This window comes from Bufo bufo, chromosome 6 (assembly GCF_905171765.1).
Source record: "Bufo bufo chromosome 6, aBufBuf1.1, whole genome shotgun sequence".
Lineage (NCBI taxonomy): Eukaryota > Metazoa > Chordata > Amphibia > Anura > Bufonidae > Bufo > Bufo bufo.
In genome coordinates this window covers 84,024,089-84,038,732 of record NC_053394.1, presented here as the reverse complement: position 1 = coordinate 84,038,732, position 14,644 = coordinate 84,024,089, and the positions used below count along the sequence as shown (strand labels likewise).

The window sequence follows — 14,644 nt, the reverse complement described above, 5'->3', positions numbered from 1 at the left end:
AAAATAAATCAGTGTAAACACAACCACCGTTTCACTATCCAAAAGCTGTTACCCACCCATGGACATGATGAGGGAACGTGGATCCAAGGGAGCTAAAGAACACCTTGTTGTACATTTCACTGCGACGACCTTCGAGGTGTTCTTTTGCTCCCCTTGATCCACGTTCCCTCATCATGTCCATGGGTGGGTAATACCTTTTGGAAAGTGATACCACAGTTGTGTTTACATTGATTTATATTTTGGGACTCTGTATAGTTTCATAATGGGGTTTATGATCCCCCTCCCACTGGATATTATTAATTGGTATACTATATGATTACCCTTTTTTGCCACGGCACATATCGTTCCATTTTTTTGGGGGGTAATGTTGTGACGTGATATACTTGGTACAGGAATTTTATGGGTATGCGTTCCAAGATTTGATGTTGTTGTCCTCTGGATTTCTTTTACAGCTCTATATTATACTTGTAATTTTTTTCAATAAACTTGTATTTTATTTTTATACATTTGATGGCTGTTGCCTCTCTTACTTGTGGGGAATTGTTTCTGTAGGTAGCTGAAGGAAGAAAGAGTGGCCGAAATATTTGTTTGGTTAAGGAAACCCCTAAGGCATTGTTTCTTTTATCAAAGATTCATATGAATGGTGTTTGAGTTGCTGGAAACAATAGAACTTTCATTAATTATTTAGCTGTATGTTATAAAACTGTATACAGTCGTGGTCAAAAGTTTTGAGAATGACAAAAATATTAGTTTTCACAAAGTTTGCTGCTAAACTGCTTTTAGATCTTTGTTTCAGTTGTTTCTGTGATGTAGTGAAATATAATTACACGCACTTCATACGTTTCAAAGGCTTTTATCGACAATTACATGACATTTATGCAAAGAGTCAGTATTTGCAGTGTTGGCCCTTCTTTTTCAGGACCTCTGCAATTCGACTGGGCATGCTCTCAATCAACTTCTGGGCCAATTTCTGACTGATAGCAACCCATTCTTTCATAATCACTTCTTGGAGTTTGTCAGAATTAGTGGGTTTTTGTTTGTCCACCCGCCTCTTGAGGATTGACCACAGTTCTCAATGGGATTAAGATCTGGGGAGTTTCCAGGCCATGGACCCAAAATGTCAACGTTTTGGTCCCCGAGCCACTTAGTTATCACTTTTTGCCTTATGGCACGGTGCTCCATCGTGCTGGAAAATGTATTGTTCCTTCAACCAAACTGTTGTTGGATTGTTGGAAGAAGTTGCTGTTGGTGGGTGTTTGGTACCATTCTTTATTCATGGCTGTGTTTTTGGGGCAAAATTGTGAGTGAGCCCACTCCCTTAGATGAAAGCAACCCCACACATGATGGTCTCAGATGCTTTACTGTTGCATGACACAGGACTGATGGTACGCTCACCTTTTCTTCTCCGGACAAGCCTTTTTTCCAGATGCCCCAAACAATCGGAAAGAGGCTTCATCGGAGAATATGACTTGCCCCAGTCCTCAGCAGTCCATTCACCATACTTTCTGCAGAAGATCAATCTGTCCCTGATGTTTTTTTTTGGAGAGAAGTGGCTTCTTTGCTGCCCTTCTTGACACCAGGCCATCTTCCAAAAATCTTCGCCTCACTGTGCGTGCAGATGCGCTCACACCTGCCTGCTGCCATTCCTGAGCAAGCTCTGCACTGGTGGCACTCCGATCCCGCAGCTGAAATCCTCTTTAGGAGACGATCCTGGCGCTTGCTGGACTTTCTGGACGCCCTGAAGCCTTCTTAACATGAATTGAACCTCTTTCCTTGAAGTTCTTGATGATCCTATAAATTGTTGATTGAGGTGCAATCTTAGTAGCCACAATATCCTTGCCTGTGAAGCCATTTTTATGCAACGCAATGATGGCTGCACGCGTTTCTTTGCAGGTCACCATGGTTAACAATGGAAGAACAATGATTTCAAGCATCACCCTCCTTTTTAACATGTCAAGTCTGCATTTTAACCCAATCAGCCTGACATAATGATCTCGAGCCTTGTGCTCGTCAACATTCTCACCTGAGTTTAACAAGACGATTAACTGAAATGATCTCAGCAGTCCTTTAATGACAGCAATGAAATGCAGTGGAAAGTTTTTTTGGGGGATTAAGTTAATTTTCATGGCAAAGAAGGACTATGCAATTCATCTGATCACTCTTCATAACATTCTGGAGTATATGCAAATTGCTATTCTAAAAACTTAAGCAGCAACTTTTCCAATTTCCAATATTTATGTAATTCTCAAAACTTTTGGCCACGACTGTACACTCATCGACAAAAAAATAATAATGGACCAGGAAGTTGTTGGAATCAAATTAAACTTTCTACGGGTGAATGTAATGATACACTGCTCAAAAAAATAAAGGGAACACTTAAACAACACAATGTAACTCCAAGTCAATCACACTTCTGTGAAATCAAACTGTCCACTTAGGAAGCAACACTGAGTGACAATCAATTTCACATGCTGTTGTGCAAATGGGATAGACAACAGGTGGAAATTATAGGCAATTAGCAAGACACCCCCAATAAAGGAGTGGTTCTGCAGGTGGTGAGCACAGACCACTTCTCAGTTCCTATGCTTCCTGCTGATGTTTTTGGTCACTTTTGAATGCTGGCGGTGCTTTCACTCTAGTGGTAGCATGAGACGGAGTCTATAACCCACACAAGTGGCTCAGGTAGTGCAGCTTATCCAGGATGGCACATCAATGCGAGCTGTGACAAGAAGGTTTGCTGTGTCTGTCAGCGTAGTGTCCAGAGCATAGAGGCGCTACCAGGAGACAGGCCAGTACATCAGGAGACGTGGGGGAGGCCGTAGGAGGGCAACAACCCAGCAGCAGGACCGCTACCTCTGCCTTTGTGCAAGGAGGAACAGGAGGAGCACTGCCAGAGCCCTGCAAAATGACCTACAGCAGGCCACAAATGTGCATGTGTCTGCTCAAACGGTCAGAAACAGACTCCATGAGGGTGATATGAGGGCCCGACGTCCACAGGTGGGGGTTGTGCTTACAGCCCAACACCGTGCAGGACGTTTGGCATTTGCCAGAGAAACACCAAGATTGGCAATTTGCCACTGGCGCCATGTGCTTCTTCACAGATGAAAGCAGGTTCACACTGAGCACATGTGACAGACGTGACCGAGTCTGGAGACGCAGTGGAGAACGTTCTGCTGCCTGCAACATCCTCCAGCATGACCGGTTTGGCATTGTGTCAGTAATGCTGTGGGGTGGCATTTCTTTGGAGGGCCGCACAACCCTCCATGTGCTTACCAGAGGTAGCCTGACTGCCATTATGTACCGAGATGAGATCCTCAGACCCCTTGTGAGACCATATTATTGGTGCGGTTGGCCCTGGGTTCCTCCTAATGCAAGACAATGCTAGACCTCATGTGGCTGGAGTGTGTCAGCAGTTCCTGCAAGACGAAGGCATTGATGCTATGGACTGGCCCGCCCGTTCCCCAGACCTGAATCCAATTGAGCACATCTGGGACATCATGTCTCGCTCTATCCACCAACGTCACGTTGCACCACAGACTGTCCAGGAGTTGGCAGATGCTTTAGTCCAGGTCTGGGAGGAGATCCCTCAGGAGACTGTCCGCCACCTCATCAGGAGCATGCACAGGCGTTGTAGGGAGGTCATACAGGCACGTGGAGGCCACACACACTACTGAGCCTCATTTTGACTTGTTTTAAGGACATTAACATCAAAGTTGGATCAGCCTGTAGTGTGTTTTTTTCCACTTAATTTTGAGTGTGACTCCAAATCCAGACCTCCATGGGTTGAAAAATTTGATTTCCATTTTTAATTTTTGTGATTTTGTTGTCAGCACATTCAACTATGTAAGGAACAAAGTATTTCAGAAGAATATTTAATTCACTCAGATCTAGGATGTGTTATTTTTGTGTTCCCTTTATTTTTTTGAGCAGTGTATATGTAAGTGATTACAATATTAGGGCCTATTCACACGACTGTATCCGTTTTACTGTCCGTATTTAGCATATCCGTTATTCCGCAAAAATCCTAAAGTCTGTTCGGTGTTGTACCACCATGCATTAGGATTTTGTTACTTAGATACTCTGTCACATTGATTTTAAAGGGAATTTAATGGAGTAAAGAACGTGACTTTTAAAAATACCTTTATTTATAATAGAAAGGGTATAGGTATGTAAATACCAATAAGTTGTGCACTACAATTACCAAGATTTCTTTACTGGGGAGTAGTAATCCCTAAGAGAAAACATTCATAGTGACAGGATAGAAGAGGTTCCGGGGGAGGGACCAAGGTCTTATAGAGAAGGCAGGGCAGAGAAACTTACCCTAGTTGCCCTACAGACTGCTTAGTCCAGGGCGACCCCCTGATGGTGGAGGTTCCCTGTCCCCGAACCGAATGCTATCCGGTCCCTAAAAGACCCTAATAAGGGAAAAGATAATTAACATATAGAATGTAAATGGTTACCCTAGTGAATGGATACCACTGCCACTCTCTCTAAACGAGAAAAAACAAGAACCCCCGACGCGTTTGCCTAGAACTTTCCAGCTCATCAGGGGGTGATCTCAATATCAAGAAGGATAGCCAAATAAGATACAGAATATGATACTTAGCTCCAAGCCAGATGCAAACAGGTTTTGTGGACCACCAGAAATAGGGCTGTCCCACTAATGATACCTAAAGGGAATATATACACACAATCAGTAAAAGGCCCATGTCCTGCAAAGAAAGTATCTATTAAGGTACATCTGAACAAGAAAACCGGGTCCTACTTACATGTGGACAAGTGATGGAATCCCCACAAGAACCGAGCTGCTTGGGCCAAGCTGTCTCTGGCCGTTGTGGCGGCATTTATTTAATCACAGCGCTTTCCCAGGCCTGACGTCCGGACGCCAGAGGCTCACTTCCGGCATCCGGACTGCACTCTGGAGCGCATATCTTCCTGTCTACGTCACTTCTGGTGACGTGACACGCATCGTGAACCGCATATGGTTCAATGCCGAGACCGGAAGTTCTTAAACATCATTTCCGGCTTCTTCATGGAACGCATCAAGAGACGAAAGATCTCTACAGGAGTGCCGGAGATAAAATAACTGCAGAATAACAATCGGTAAAGCATGAGACCGTATATTACATAGAAAGGATCATTGGACTCAATGCTTTTTTTGTGAAAAAAAATGGCACCCACAAAGAAGGCCAGAGACATGATGGGACCATCACACACAAATGTCTCCAAAATAGTAATAGATATACAATAAAGGGATAACAATCACTTGGGTCATCACCCTAATGACAATATAGGAAGGGGGAGGACACCAAATTCGAAAAGATATGCTGAACTGATATTTGTTCACCAATAGTAAGATGCTTCTCGCATCAATCAGGCCAGTTAAAGGGCCACATACAAGGTTTCTTAAATTATTACTGAAGAAAGATGTGTATTAAATGGACAGGGATTTCTGATGAAACATGTGAAATTTTATCTTTCATTAAGCCCAAGGGGGGGACTGGGACTGAAAACGGTAGATCCATGCGGTTTCTTTTTTGAGGATCTTCTTGTCCCAATCGCCTCTTCTTTCAGAGAAGGGAACCACCTCAAGGACAGAGAAACGAGCAGAGCCTATGTCGCCCATATGGTAGTTGTTAAAATGATGAGCTACAGGTGTATCTTTTAATTTTTTATATCGTTAATATGTTTGCAGACCCTTCTTCGAAATTCTCTTTTTGTTTTGCCAATGTAGTCCATAGGACATATACATTGGCAAATATATAGAACGCCTTTCGTTTTACAGTTTGCAAAGTCCCGGATAGCAAAGGGACGTTGTGTGATGGAACAGATTACTGTCTTTGAGGTGTTGATGAAATTGCAGGCTTTACCAAATCCGCATTTAAAGACGCCCAAAGGCTTGCGGTCTAGCCAAGTACCCTCTTTTTTGGGACCCTCATAGTGACTATGAACTAGTCGATCCCGTAAGCTAAAACATTAGGGAAGCCTAAACATAACTGCGCCTTCAGTTATGATTGTACAAAGAAGCGCAGGCATTATGTAAGGTTTTTTTTTTTTTTTTTGTTTTGTTTTTTGAAAACTCAGGTACACTTTAAACTGGCATTCCAAAATTTTAATGTAGATGGCCTTTCCTGATAGGTCATCAGTATCTGATCAGCAGGGGTCCGACACCCCTCACTCCCGCTGTTTTAGAGTAGTTCCTGTGTCTGTAGTCCCGGTGCTAACTGTAGAACTACTCCCAAGTAAATGGGAGCAGCACTGCAGTTCCCAGCCCCATCCACTACGCAATGAATGGAGCTCTATTGTTCTGGGATTACTCTGAAACAGGAGGGTGGGGGGCTGAGGGGACCTGGAATTATATGTATAGTCTATAGCGCTTAGGGTAGGTTCACACTTGCATTTACCTGATCGGGCTGGCTTTTCCGGCCTGCTGGAATTCATTAACAATAATGGGATCCAGCGGGGTGAAAACCATGCCGGTTTTCAGATGGACAGTCGCGCATGCAGGACTTTTTGTCCCGCTAAAACCCAGCACTTATGCCGGAAACTGGCCGGATTCCATTATAGTTAATGGGGTCCAGAGGTGAACAGTAGTGCCCGGCTAGGCCAGATCCAAGTGCCAGATTAGGTAAGTGCAAGTGTGAACACAGCCTTACTTTGTGGATGAATTGCAAACACCCGACTTTGCATTATCTGTGTATACAGCTGAATAAGGCCATTTGACAGGAGCTAGTGAACTTTCACACAAATGAAAAGAAATGAAGACAAGTAAGGAAAGCCGGCGCATAGTTACTGTGATGCCGTACAAGGAATGGGCATCGCAGTGCGCATGCCCCGGCCGACGGACTGAGTGCGCAGGCGCGGGATCTCGGCGGAATAACAAGTTAGTAGAAAGGCGGTCAGAGGGAAAGGATGGGCAGGAGGGGGCGGGGGGACGCAATGAAAAGGCTGAGCAAGCAGGGCACCTACGAGTGTAACGCCGCCCCTGGGCACTTGCGAGCCCTCATTTGCATAAGTTATAAAGATCGTTTTTGATGGTTCTATAAGTCCAGGATTGATGCCAGAGGTAACGTTTTTATTAAATGTAAGCATGCTAGGGAGCTATGGGAAGGGTTAAAAAAGTGAAATGCTGATGACAGACTCCCTTTAACTAAAACACTTTACAAACATGTTTATTGCCTTATGAAAAGTGAAGTCTTGGCTTGTGTGACAAGTTTGTAACAAGCTGGAAGTATGAGAACTGTAAAGAGTAGAACAAAGGTCAGGCTACTGTGCTGCTTGCAATACCTTATACAATAATGCGAAACCTAATCCCAGGCACTTATATAGGATGAGGCAATATTCTTTACAGTATTGGGCAGAAGTGTTCTTGTGCAAATGTCGCATCTGTGACGTTTGCGTGTCACCTTAAAGGGGTTTTCCCATCTCAGACATTGATAGCATATCGCTAGAATATACCATCTTTATTAGATAGGTACAGGTCCCACTTCTGGGAAATGCTCTGATCTCCAGAACGGGTCCCCCAAAGTAAAGTGCTGCACACCGCACCTGCTGAGTAAGGGTATTTAGCTATATTTCCCAGTCCCATAGCGATAAATGGAGAGCGCACTGCGAATGCACAGCGTCCCCTCTATTCACTGCTATAACAGGGTCGGAAATAGGAGAGCCAGTGCATGGATTCTTTATTTATTTTTTTCGGAACTCCCATAGCTGTGACTAGAGGGTGGCCTCACTCATTCAGTAGTTATAAAAGTAGTTTTCTTCCTCTGCTACTCACTGTGTTTCCTCATGAATTACCACGGCATCGACCTGTAGTTCTGAGCCTTTGTTAGGTCGAGCATGCTCAGTGTGTTGCTATCAATTCTCTAGCTAAATGTCTTGTGAAACAAAGGGCGTGTTAGGGTGCTGGAGATTACTGAGAAGAGGGGGCGTGACCGGACTGTACATCAGGCAGCCAATCAATAAACCTCAACACTCACAGCAGGAAAGCTAGGGATTGTGGGGATTGTAGTCTTTTGAGGGAAGATCAGGTGCCATGATTCTCTGTGTGCTGCAGGCTCACACAGGAGGTAGACAAATCAATTGCAAGGTAAATTGAAGCTCTGGTTATATTTGCAGGTATCAGTGGTATCATAAGAATTTTGCTCCCTATATTTATCTGGTATCCATATACACAACTATGAGTACACTGCGTGCAGAATTATTAGGCAAATGAGTATTTTGACCACATCATCCTCTTTATGCATGTTGTCTTACTCCAAGCTGTATAGGCTCGAAAGCCTACTACCAATTAAGCATATTAGGTGATGTGCATCTCTGTAATGAGAAGGGGTGTGGTCTAATGACATCAACACCCTATATCAGGTGTGCATAATTATTAGGTAACTTCCTTTCCTTTGGCAAAATGGGTCAAAAGAAGGACTTGACAGGCTCAGAAAAGTCAAAAATAGTGAGATATCTTGCAGAGGGATGCAGCACTCTTAAAATTGCAAAGCTTCTGAAGCGTGATCATCGAACAATCAAGCGTTTCATTCAAAATAGTCAACAGGGTCGCAAGAAGCGTGTGGAAAAACCAAGGCGCAAAATAACTGCCCATGAACTGAGAAAAGTCAAGCGTGCAGCTGCCAAGATGCCACTTGCCACCAGTTTGGCCATATTTCAGAGCTGCAACATCACTGGAGTGCCCAAAAGCACAAGGTGTGCAATACTCAGAGACATGGCCAAGGTAAGAAAGGCTGAAAGACGACCACCACTGAACAAGACACACAAGACTGGGCCAAGAAATATCTCAAGACTGATTTTTCTAAGGTTTTATGGACTGATGAAATGAGAGTGAGTCTTGATGGGCCAGATGGATGGGCCCGTGGCTGGATTGGTAAAGGGCAGAGAGCTCCAGTCCGACTCAGACGCCAGCAAGGTGGAGGTGGAGTACTGGTTTGGGCTGGTATCATCAAAGATGAGCTTGTGGGGCCTTTTCGGGTTGAGGATGGAGGCAAGCTCAACTCCCAGTCCTACTGCCAGTTTCTGGAAGACACCTTCTTCAAGCAGTGGTACAGGAAGAAGTCTGCATCCTTCAAGAAAAACATGATTTTCATGCAGGACAATGCTCCATCACACGCGTCCAAGTACTCCACAGCGTGGCTGGCAAGAAAGGGTATAAAAGAAGAAAATCTAATGACATGGCCTCCTTGTTCACCTGATCTGAACCCCATTGAGAACCTGTGGTCCATCATCAAATGTGAGATTTACAAGGAGGGAAAACAGTACACCTCTCTGAACAGTGTCTGGGAGGCTGTGGTTGCTGCTGCACGCAATGTTGATGGTGAACAGATCAAAACACTGACAGAATCCATGGATGGCAGGCTTTTGAGTGTCCTTGCAAAGAAAGGTGGCTATATTGGTCACTGATTTGTTTTTGTTTTGTTTTTGAATGTCAGAAATGTATATTTGTGAATGTTGAGATGTTATATTGGTTTCACTGGTAAAAATAAATAATTGAAATGGGTATATATTTGTTTTTTGTTAAGTTGCCTAATAATTATGCACAGTAATAGTCACCTGCACACACAGATATCCCCCTAAAATAGCTAAAACTAAAAACAAACTAAAAACTACTTCCAAAAATATTCAGCTTTGATATTAATGAGTTTTTTTGGGTTCATTGAGAACATGGTTGTGGTTCAATAATAAAATTAATCCTCAAAAATACAACTTGGCTAATAATTCTGCACTCCCTGTATGTATCGACTGATTTGCAGCCTCTATTGCGGTCTGGACATGCGCACATTATGTGTGAGGCTATTCCGGCCATCTGTGTTGTGGTCTCCATTCAGTGTCTGGACGCCGGCAGGATCGCGAGATTTGTTCCTCCCGCGCATGCGCGGTAGGTGAATGGGAACGCCGCTGAACATGCGATGCATACAGTCACACAGCTGACAGTGAGTTCTTTTAATTTCACATGATATTGTTCACCTGCACTCATTAGTACCTTTTTTTATGTAATGCAAGAATGTTGTATTCCATATCTATGTTTTTATATGCACTTTATTTGTTAAACTGCGGCGGTTTTTCCTCATGGATTTGTATAAACACAGACATCACTATATTCATGTTTTTTGCTTATGTATTCCTAATTGATGTCAATCTTTTGTTCATTAATGTCCCTATATATCACATGCTTGTAGCACATGTGCATTAGGCTTGATAAAGACAGCAACAAGCTGTTGAAACGTCGCTTCATTTTTGGGTCAATAAACCACACGATTTCTTCAATCATCTGGAGTGCTGCTGGCTTTTTTTCCTTTCTATCAGTGGTGTAGCTAGAAATGACTGGGCCCCACAGAAATTTTTTGAATGGGCCCCCCTCCCCCAGTAATTTTTTCACAACCCCTTTCTTTTTATGCTGCCCCCATTTTTGTGGCTAGTAAAGATCGCTCTCTCAGACCCGGCCCGGAAGCTGTTCCATCCATCTTATACATTGTCTATACTGTCACTGTATATAATTTAATTGTGTAATACTGTTGAGGGGGCCCTGACAAAATCTTGTAGTCCTCCTCCTCCTGGATGGGCCCCTTCTGGGTCAGGGCCCCAAAGCAGCTGCTTCCCCCGCTTCCCGTATAGTTACGCCCCTGGCAGGTATGGGTTCTGGCTGGGTCACAGCTTGCAGCCTTAATGCAGTTTTTCAAAAATTAAGTTACTTTACCGGAATACCCCTTTAACGAGGTTCTCCAAACCTGTACCTAAAATGTCTTATTCAGCCAGCCTGTGGGGAGAAGACACTTTGAGCAGTACTCATCCATTCATTGCTCCCTGAATTCCACGATCCCAGCTTTGGGAATTTCCTCTGATATTGCAACCAGATGTTCTCCTCTTTTTTCCTGTTCAGCTGCATACTGTGAGGTAGCTGAACAGGAAGACATAGGAGCACATCTGGTCACAATGTCAGAGGAAGAGCCCGCAGCCAGTCGGTCAGTCAACTGATCCCAGCCAGGAGAATCGTCAGAGTGACGGAAGGATAAGTACCACCCAAAATGTCTGTCTTCTGTTGCAGGTTAGCTAAAAGAGACTTTTTAGGTACAGGTCTGAAGAACCCCTTTACTATGCATGACTGTCACGGCCTTTGCTGTGTGCGCCGTGACACTGGTGCCATGCTTGCTGCTGCCGGTGGCAACGTGTTGCTGTTATGGCATGTGGTGGCAGTGTCTCGGCTTTGGCTGTGTGCGCCGTGACATGGTTGCCACGCATGCTGTTGCTGGGGGCAACGTTGTGGCTGGTGTGTGCACTTCCCATTTAAGTTGTAGCCTTCCCCTGTCTGGTACAGTAAGGGTTAACTACCTTGCTGGGTGTGGTCACTAGGTGCTACTTTTACCTGTGGCTTAAGGTCAGGAGTCAGTTGTACTCCAGCCTTGGTGTGTGCTGGAGTTATGCTCCTTGTCTGGTTGTTCCATCTTCCAGTGTGAGGGCCACCTAGTGGGACATCGATGTTTCCATCGCTTCTCGGCCTTTTGGCTAAGATCAAGTGTAGTATCTGTTCTTATCAGTCCAGTCGAGCCTGGCTCTTGGACTGTAAACTCCATCCATACAGGGCATACCTGAGGGCTTGCAGTATGTTATGGAGGAGAGCAGTGAACCACACCGCATCCCTAGCATGTACGGCTTGGGTTTAAAGGTACCCTTGCTAGGTGACAAAGGGCTCTGCTGGATCGAAGCCAGGGGCTAAGTTGTTTGGAAGCCTGAAGTGCAAAGTACCCCAGGAGCAGTGACCCTGGGGTGCCGGAACTCACTGGGGGTGGGATCCCACTGAGTGATGGCACATTTGCACGTACTTCACTTTCACACATTTTAGCACACTCCCTTCTCTTTGCTCGGCTTCGACCTTGACAAGAGAGGAATTTTTATAATTCCGGCCGACTGTCCGGGCCGTAAGGCACACATTCACTTATTTATTTTTATGTTCACTGTGTGCACTTTTACACGTTGTGTGTTCACTAGGATTTTCAGGGTTGCAGCGCCCTTTCGGGTACCCCCTCCTTGAGGTCTAGGGGGGGTGTGTGGCCATATTGGTTCCTCACCCCCCCTGCGAAACCCCTTGTGCTCTCCCTCCGGGGAGAGTCCAGACCTTTCTTGAGCTCCTGGCTGACTCCCTGGGTGGAAGCCTAGGCGAAAGCCGGGAGCATAGATGGGCGAACCCTTGGCTTAGGCTGAGGGTTGCCACTTGTCCCAGTCCCTTGCAGGAGCTTCGGCCCCGGAGGGATAGGGAATGGTTTGTGGGGGGACCTTCTCTTACGGAGAGGGCCTGCGATAGACCGCGACCTAGTGCACGATTTTTGTGTTGCACGCTGCACGATTTTGTTGCACGGGTGTTGAAAGCACGCTCTTCGGGCTTCGAAAAAAGAAATTAAAAGAAAAAAAAGAAAAGAAAATCGATGTCTCCAGCGATGTCTTCCCATTCTATCCTCCATTTTCTCCTACCTTACCTGTGTGGATGTTTTGGTGTGGAGGGAGAGGATTAGGGATGCAATAGAAGGTGATCTGATCCCGGCATCCTGGCCTAGTTGCTACCATTATCAGTCTTACATTGTATGGTGGGGGGTTTCCCCCACTCTCCGCCGTGACAATGACCTAGTCATATATATAATATGACATACCCGGTGACCTCTGTTGCCTCCATGTTACCTTCGCCCCTCCGTTCTGGTACCAGGTTAGGGTACTTTCACACTTGCGGCAGGACGGATCCGATAGGCTGTTCACCATGTCGGATCCGTCCTTCCGCTATTTCGCCGGACAGTCCCCATTGACTATAATAGGGACAGGAGCGGAGCTCCTACGCAGCACCGCGGTGCACGGCGAGAGCCGCCGGACTAAAAAGTCGGACATGCAGGACTTTTAGTCCGGCGGCCTTTCGCCGTGCTGTGCCGGAGCTCCGCCCCCGTCCCCATTATAGTCAATGGGGAAGGAGCGGCGGTCCGGTGGCACGGCGAAATAGCGGAAGGACGGATCCGACAGGGTGAACAGCCTGTCGGATCCGTCCTGCCGCAAGTGTGAAAGTAGCCTTAGACGTGCTCTGTATGGGACAGTCTGAAAAAGTGAACGAAATGTTACGAGGGTCAAAAAAAAAGGGATTGGAGGGCACTGGATATGTTGAATACACGTGTCCCTTGTAGAGTCAGATTTTAGTTCTGACTGGTGGTTCGCTTTAAGTAGTGAGAGCTCACTGGGTATTTGTGCTCCTAAGAAATAGTCTCCTGATTTTTCCATTAGGATGCTGCCCCCCCATGGTGGTTATATAATTAACTCTTTATAAAAAGAAAAGAGATTGGAACAGCTGAGGTAGACTCAGCAGGTAGACTCAGCAAATGCTATTTTCCTGAAGAAGTCATGGTGATACATAATGGGAGGGGGGGGGGGGTTCCAAGCCCCAACCCCCAACCAATCCTGGATTAGCCCGGTTTTCAGTCACAAACCCAGAGTTTGTAATTTCATATGCCAATTACATCATTGCACAACTGGAATTTCCAGTTCTGGGTGCAAAGTGATGTCATTGGCACATTCACAGAAGGTATCTGTCCTGCTTTGGAAGCTGAAATAGATACTCTGTGTGTGCACCAATACTGGGAGCAACAACCAATGCACAAGATTACAGGGCAAGGTAACATACCTGGCCTTGTCAATCAAGGGGAATGAGTGAGTGGTAGGACACAGGGTGTTGAAGATCTGGTGCTCCGAAGGCTCAGGCCCACCCCTTGATGCACCAATAAGCTAATTTTCATATCTATGCAAAGACTAATAATTCAGTAATGGCAGCATGTAAAAACATACAAATAGTATAATTCTATGCACCATCAGCCCTACCAGGCATTATGACTGATTTAATAGGGTTCTGCTGACAGGTCCACTTTAATGTTTGGCACTGACTATTTTTAGTTATTTTTTTGGAGGACCATTTTGTTATCTTTGCCTTTATACACATTTTATCAGCATATGAATGTATTATTTGATCATTCTACATATAGAGTTTATTGCACCAGTTACAACTCATCCATTATTTTTTATCTAGGGATTTGGACCTTGTTCATTGTGGGTATGGTCCACCATATTGTTATGGCACCAGTCACAGTTTTGAATGGTTGTAATAGGTGATATTGTATACTTTTGTAATTGCTGTTACCAAAGGGGTAGGCTTTGTGCTGTCATACTTAAAAAGTGTGGTGAGAAGGCAGAGTTGTAATTTCTACAGAAAGAGGGGAAGGCCTGCTGTGATTACTGGTTTGAAGGAACGGGCACTGTTGTGACCCTAGGGGAAGAGGGTCATGCATTGCTATAATGTGACTTGTGGGAAAGAGGGTATGCATGAGCTCTTAGCAGTGGCGTACATAGAGAAGTAAGGGCCCCATATCAAGGATCAAACCAGGCCCCCCACATAGGACAAAAGGGTTTCTGACTAAACCCCTTTCAGTGACCCATTTTTTTTCACTGCCTCGTTTGCTAAAAGTTGTTTCTTTAACCACTTAAGGACCACAGGTTTATACCCCCCTAGTGACCAGGCCCTTTTTTACAAATCGGCACTTCACAACTTTAACGGTTTATTGCTCGGTCATGCAACTTGGCACCCAAATGAATTTTACCTCCTTTTCTTCTCACAAAT

At 45.0% G+C, this 14,644-nt stretch overlaps 1 protein-coding gene and 1 pseudogene across 1 annotated transcript in view; both read left to right on the top strand.

Annotated features, from left to right (window-relative positions):
* The window catches only part of MINPP1 (multiple inositol-polyphosphate phosphatase 1), a 76,660-nt gene that overhangs the window by 41,109 nt on the left and 20,907 nt on the right, over positions 1-14,644 (top strand). The window lies entirely within an intron of this gene.
* LOC121006536 lies at positions 11,489-11,581 on the top strand (annotated as a pseudogene).